This window comes from Sapajus apella, unplaced genomic scaffold, assembly GCF_009761245.1.
Source record: "Sapajus apella isolate SASKATOON/1434 unplaced genomic scaffold, GSC_monkey_1.0 scaffold138, whole genome shotgun sequence".
NCBI classification, from domain to species: Eukaryota; Metazoa; Chordata; class Mammalia; order Primates; family Cebidae; genus Sapajus; species Sapajus apella.
In genome coordinates, this window is record NW_022437078.1 from 3,425,449 (window position 1) to 3,431,274 (window position 5,826).

A 5,826-nucleotide genomic window follows, 5' to 3' on the forward strand; every position below is an offset into this window, starting at 1 on the left:
TAATAAAAGTTATGTGAATGCGGTGTCTGGTGGTCTCCCTCTCAAAATTTCTTAGCTATGTAATATTTTCCAACTGTAATTGACCATGGGTAACTGAAATAGTGGAAAGTGAAACTGGGAATCGGGGCTACTGTGTTTGGAAACAGTCTTCACAGATGTAATCAAGATGAAGTCAAGCTGGACAAGGGTGGACCCTAAGTCAGTGACCAATGTCCTTATTAGAAGAGGGAAATCGGTGGCTGACTCATAAACCCAGCACTTTGGGAGGCCAAGGTGGGCAGATCATGAGGTCAGGAGATCGAGACCAGCCTGGCCAACATGGAGAAACTTCATCTCTACTAAAAATACAAAAAATTAGCTGGACATAGTGGCAGCACCTGTAATCCCAGCTACTCAGGAGGCTGAGGCAGGAGAATCACATGAATCAGGAGGCAGAGATTGCAGTGAGCTGAGATCACGCCACTGCACCCCAGCTTGGCAACACAGCAAGACTCCATCTCAAAAAAAAAAGAAGAGGGAAATTACGGCCAGGCATGGTGGCTCACACCTGTAATCCCAGCACTTTGGGAGGTCGAGGCAGATGCATTGATTGAGGTCAGGAGTTTGAGACCAGCCTGAATAACATAGTAAAACCCCGTCTATACTAAAAATACAATAATTAGCTGGACATGGTGGCAGATGCCTGTAATCCCAGCTACTCGGGCAGCTGAAGCAGGAGAATCGCTTGAACCCGGGAGCTGGAGGTTGCAATGAGCGGAGATCCTGCCACTGCACTCCAGCCAGGGCAACAAGAGCAAAACTCCATCTCAAAAAAAGAAGAAAAGAAAAGAGGCTTGGGGTAGATCTCAAGATCCCAGAGCTTCAAGGAGAAACCAACCTGCTGACACCTTGATTTTGAACATCTAGTCCCCAGAATTGTGAAAGGATAAATTTCTGCTGTTTTGTTGTTATTGTTTTGGGTGTTTTTTTGGTTTTTTTTTTTGAGACGGAGTCTCGCTCTGTTGCCAGGCTGGAGTGCAGCAGCTCGATCTCAGCTCACTGTAACTTCTGCCTCCCGGGTCAAGCAATTCCTGCCTCAGCCTCCCAAGTAGCTGGGACTATAGGTGCGCAATACCACACCTGGCTAATTCTTGTGTATGTATGTATTTTAGTAGAGATGGGATTTCACCATGTTGGCCAGGATGGTCTCTATCTCCTAACCTCATGAGCAGCCCGCCTCGGCCTCCCAGAGTGCCAAGATTACAGATGTGAGCCAGGCCAGACATAGTGGCTCATGGTGGGCGGATCCTGAGGTCAGGAGTTCAAGGCCAGCCTGGCCAACATGACAAAACCCTGTCTCTACTAAAAATACATAAATTAGTTGGGTATGGTGGTAGGTGCCTGTAATCCCAGCTACTCAGGAGGCTGAGACAGGAGAATCACTTGAGTCCAGGAGGTGGAGGCTGCAGTGAGCTAAGATTGTCCCACTACACTCCAGCCTGAGTGACACAGTGAGACTCTGTCTAAAAAAAAAAAAAAAAAAAAAAAATGTTTCTAGAGATGGAGGTCTTGCTGTGTTAGCCCAGCCTGGTCCTGAACTCCTGGCCTAGAGTGATCCTTCTGCCTTGGCCTACCAAAGTGCTGGAATTACAGGCATGAGCCACTGCGCTCGCCCAGGGGTCACCAGGCTGGTGTTGAACTCCTGGCGTCTAGTGATCTGCCTGCCTCAGCCTCTCAAAGTGCTGGGATTACAGGTGTGGGCTACCACACTCAGCTTAGCATCTCTCTTTCTCATCTCTAGAAAAAATAAAAATATATTAGTTGGAAATGCTAGTGTGTGCTGTAGCCTCAGATACTTGGAAGCTGGGCAGGAGGATCACTTGAGCCCAGGAGGTCTAGGCTGTAGCAAGCCACAGTCGCACCACTGCACTCCAGCCAGGGCAACAGAGCAAGTCGCTGTCTCAAAAAAGAAAAGAAAAAAAACAGCAAAAGCAAATTTTAGGCAGGGCACAGTGGCTCACGCCTATAATCCCAGCACTTTGGGAGGCTGAGGCGGGTGGATTACCTGAGGTCAGGAGGTCGAGACCAGCCTGGTCAACATGGTAAAACCTGTCTCTACTAAATAATAATAATAATAATAGTAATAATAATAATACAAAAATTAGCCAGGCCTGGTGGTGGGTATGTGTAATCTTAGCTACTCGGGAGGCTGAGGCAAGAGAATCGCTTGAACCTGGGAAGTGAAGGTTGCAGTGAGCTGAGATCATGCCATTGCACTCCAGCCTGGATGACAAGAGTGAGACTCTGTTGGAAAAAAATAAATAAATAAAAAAATAAAGTGGCCGGGTGCGGTGGCTCACGCCTGTAATCCTCGCACTTTGGGAGGCTGAGATGGGTGGATCACCTGAGGTCAGGAGTTCAAGACCATCCTGGCCATCATGGTGAAACCCCATCTTAAAAAATAAAAAAAAGTATATATATATATATAAAGCAAATTTTAAAATGCACAATCAATAGTGTCAAGGGCAATGTGTTTTTCTCCACTCCTCTTGAGAAAATACCACACAACAGATTTCAGAAAATACATTTTCTGAAATGTATTTTCTGAAATCTGTTGTGTGGCCTCAGAGCTTTCTAGAAAAGTATGGAGGATAAGCCCAAGGGGCTTCCAGTCCAACATCTTGTGGAGTAGCGTCTCTTACATGTGTTTCTTTTTTTCTTTTTTTTTTTCGGTAGAGTGAGTGTCTCCCTGTGTTGCCCAGGCTGGTCTTGAACTCCTGGGCCAACCCATTGTCCACCTTGGCCTCCCACAGTGCTGGAATTACAGGCGTGAGCCACCACACCTGGCCTGTGTCTATTTTCTGGAGCAAGCTTCTTCCTGAGATTGCGTTTGAAGAGATGGATCTGTGGCAAAACTGAGAAACTTGCTCCTCTATACTCGGACTGTCTTCCTGAGGCCACCTCACCTCTGAGTAAAGCCAGGCTCCGGGCCAGGCTCCGGGCCAGCATCCTGGCGTTGAAAGCCTGCGACTTCAGAGGTCCTGGTGGAGCTGGGATCACCCTGCAGTGCTGGGGTCCCTGTATCACTGTCGGTTCTTGCAGTCATGGCCCTCACCCCTCATAATCAGTTTTGTCACCTAAGGAGCAGTAGCAGAGAGTGTCTAGAAGTGCAGCTCGGCTCAGAAGAAAAGTTTGTCTCTCTCACCATCTGTGTGAGAGGGAGCTGCCATCTTCACAAAAAGTTTGCAAATATTTTCTTTTGAGACAGCGTCTTGCTCTGTCACCTGGGCTGGAGTGCAATGGTGCAATCATAGCTTTCTTGCAGCCTTGACCTTCTCTGCTCAATCCATCCTCCCTCCCCAGCCTTCTAAGTAGCTGGGACTAGAGGCATTTGCCATCATACCTGGCCAGTTAAAGTTTTGCAAATCTGAAATGATTCTAAAATAAAAAGTTCATTAAAAATTATTGAGATGGCTGGGCACAGTGGCTCATACCTATAATCCCAGCAATTTGGGAGGTCAAGGCAGGTGGATCATTTGAGGTCAGGAGTTCGAGACCAGCCTGGCCAACATGGTGAAATTGTCTCTACTAAAAATACAAAAATTAGCTGGGTGTGGTAGCAGGCGCCTGTAGTCCCAGGTACTTGGGAGGCTGAGGCAGAATTACTTGAGCCTGGAAGGTGGAGGTTGCAGTGAGTCGAGATCGTGCCACTGCACTCTAGCCTGTGTGAAAGAGTGAGGCTCTGTCTCCAAAAAAAAAAAAAAAAAAAAGGACAGTTAAATTAAGGCTGGTTGCAGTGGCTCATGCCTGTAATCCCAGCACTTTGGGAGGCTGAGACGGGCAAATCATCTGAGCTCAGTAGTCTCAGCTACTCGGGAGGCTGAGGCAGGAGAATTGCTAGAACCTGGGAGGTGGAGGTTGTAGTGAGCTAAGATCTCGTCACTATACTGCAGCCCAGGTGACAGAGTAAGACTCTGTCTCAAAAATAATAATAATAATTGGTGGTCATGATTTTTGGTTGTAGTTCTCTTGCTAACTTGTGTAGCCTTTTTTTTTTTTTTTTTTTTTAGACAGGGTCTCACTCTTTCACTCATGCTGGTGTGCAGTGGCAATCTCTGCTCACTACAACCTCCACCTCTCGGGTTCAAATGATTCTCCTGCCTTAGCCTTCCCAGTAGCTGAGATTACAGGCACGCGCCACCATGCTGTGCTAATTTTTTTGTATTTTTAGTGGAGACAGGATTTCACCATGTTGGCCAGGCTGGTCTTGAATTCCTGACCTCAGGTGATCCACCTGCCTCAGCCTCCCAAAGTGCTGGGATTACAGGCATGAGCCACCACACCAGCTACTCGCTGGGTAACTTTGAGCAAGATACCGGACTAGCCAAAGCCTCTCTGTCTTTTCCTGGCTGGAGCGTGCAGGCTGGAGGGGGAGATAGCTAGCTTGGACCTGTTTAGATGTCAGGAACTGTGGACAGAATTCGAGTTGGCAGAAGAAACGATTCACCTACAGATGGCGATCTTGGCCCACCTTTTTCAGCTTGTGAAGTAGGCTTACTTTTTGATTTACTTTCTTTTGTTAATACCTTGCATAGTAGGAAACCCCAAAAGCAGCTTTCTCTCTAGAGAGTTTCTCAGTCTCTCAGCAATTTCTCCAGGTTGTTCTACGTAAACACGTCTGTGTCCAAGCTTGCAGAGCACTTGGAGGAGCGAAGGGTATCCATGGATTCAAAGGGTCCACTGTGGGCCGGGAACTGCGGCTCATGCCTGTAATCCCAGTACTGTGGGAGGCCAAGGCAGGCAGATCACCTGAGGTCAGGAGTTCAAGACCAGCCTGGCCAACATGGCAAAACCCTGTCTACTAAAAAAAAACATTAGCTGCACATGGTGGCGCATGCCTGTAATCCCAGCTTCTTGGGAGGCTGACGCGAGAGAATTGCTTGAAGGGGAGGGAGAAGTTGCAGTGAGCTGAAATCACATCACTGCACTCCAGCTTGGGCAACAAAGGAAGACTCCATCTCAGAAAGCAAAGCAAAATGAATGAACAAACAAACAAAAAACCAAAGGATCCAGTGTGACCCCAAATCATCTGAACTTGCCTGTCTTATTTGATCACATTGACTTCCTCCTGGTTTCCCTTCTGCCTTCAGCCAAAGGCTCTTTTTTTTTTTTCTTTTTGAGACTTGCTCTCTCATGCAGGCTGGAGTGCAGTGGTGCGATCTCGGCTCCGTACAATCTCTGCCTCCTGGGTTCAAGCAATTCTCTTGCCTCAGCCTCCCAAGGAGCTGGACTACATGTGCCCACCACCATGCATGACTAATTTTTGTATTTTTATTACAGACAGGTTTCACCTTGTTAGCCAGGCTGGTCTCAAACTCCTGACCTCAGATAATCCACCAGCTGCAGCCTCCCAAAGTGCTGGGATTACAGGGGTGAGCCACTATGCCCAGCCCAAAGGCCATTATTATTTTTATTATTTTGTGGTGATCGGGGTGGGGGTCGTCTTGCTACATTGTCTTGAACTTCTGGCAGAAGGTAATTTTTCTGGCTTAGGCTCCCATAGCTGGGATTAAAGGTAGGCATCATGCCCTGCTCAAAGCCTTATCTGACTTTCTACCCTATGATGCTTGGCTCTTCAAATGTAGAGGACTGGAATGGACAGGAATCAGATGGTCCCTATTTCCCTATTTTTTTTTTTTGACATAGCGTACCTCTCTGTTGCCCAGGCTGGAGTGCAGTAGTGTGATCTCGGCTCACTGTAGCCTCCACCTCCCAGGCTCAAGCAATCCTCTGACCTTAGCCTCCCAAGTACTTGTGGCTACAAGTGTGACCCACCACGCCTGGCTA